This window comes from Orycteropus afer, unplaced genomic scaffold (assembly GCF_000298275.1).
Source record: "Orycteropus afer afer isolate SDZICR_OR568_19922 unplaced genomic scaffold, OryAfe1.0 scaffold00002, whole genome shotgun sequence".
In the NCBI taxonomy this organism is placed as follows: Eukaryota; Metazoa; Chordata; class Mammalia; order Tubulidentata; family Orycteropodidae; genus Orycteropus; species Orycteropus afer.
The window spans coordinates 31554005-31555201 of NW_006921589.1; the positions used below are offsets into that span (position 1 = coordinate 31554005).

Consider the following 1197-nt stretch of genomic DNA (forward strand, 5'->3'; position numbering starts at 1 on the left):
GGAAGTAGATTGCTCAGTCTTCCTTCTGCGGAGTAGCTGGTGGGTTTGAACTGCCAACCTTCTGGTTAGCAGTTAGATGCCTCAGGCACTATCCCACCAGAGCTCCCCTGGAGATTAATATACTGACAAAAATAGATGCATAAAATAAGTGTACAGCTTGTTGAGTTTTTGCAACCTGAATACATCCATGCAGCCAGCACCCAGATCAAGAAACAGAACAACATATAAACTCTCTGGGTGGTGCAGACAGTTTGGATTTGGCTAGTAACTCAGTGGTTACCTGTTCGAACCCACTCACCAGCACCACAGAAGATCCAGGTCTGGCAAGCGGCTTCTGTAAAGATTACGGCCAACCCAACTTCACTACCTACCTTGGAGTCTCCCCAGATGAATACACAAACAAACAAATGCCTCAACAGAGAAACAGAACATATGACCAGTTACCCAGAAGCACCCTTCTTACTCCTGTCCAGTACCTACCCCTACCTCCTATTGTCCTGACTTCTAAGACATAGCTTAGTTTTGCCTGCTTTTGCACATTAAAATGTGAATGGAATCATACAGTAGGATCAATTTCCAGTTTCCTTCTGTCAGCATTGTACGTAGATTCTGCCATATTATCATGTATGGATGTGTATAGTGTTGAATTTAATTGCTTTATTGCATTCCATTGTGTAATTACCACAATTTACTTATTCATTCTGCTTATGAGGCACATTGAGGTAATTTTCTAAGACCTGTTTTTAGCGTGCCTGTCGGTGGCACAAAGGGTTTATGGTTGAAGACTAACCTAAAAGTTGGCAATTCAAACTCACCCAGTAGTGCTGTGAAAGAAAGGCCTGGTAAGCCTGCTGTAAAGATTATGGCCAAGAAAACCCTGTGAGGCAGTTCTGCTCTAAAACACATGGGGTCACCATGAGTTGGACACTAGACTCTAGACAGCAGTGGGTTGGTTTTTTGTTTTTTAGCATGATCCAAACAATACCTATGTACTGTACAGCACCTTCTTAGGTGCTTAGGGTTGCTTTTTGACTGAGTAACAGAAATCCTGATATACAGTAGATTAAACAAGTATGGTGTTTATTTTTCTCATAAAACACAAAGTCTAGAGATAAGTCACTCAGGGCTGGTAAGGCAGTTAGCGCCAGACTCCTGTCAGACTCCTCCCTTTATCTTTCCTTATTCTTTTTTTTTTTT

The 1197-nt window shown here is 41.9% G+C and overlaps 1 protein-coding gene across 1 annotated transcript in view; it reads left to right on the forward strand.

Annotated features, from left to right (window-relative positions):
* Positions 1-1197, forward strand: part of SUMO1 (small ubiquitin like modifier 1) — a 31411-nt gene that overhangs the window by 522 nt on the left and 29692 nt on the right. The gene's annotated exons all lie outside the window — the stretch shown is intronic.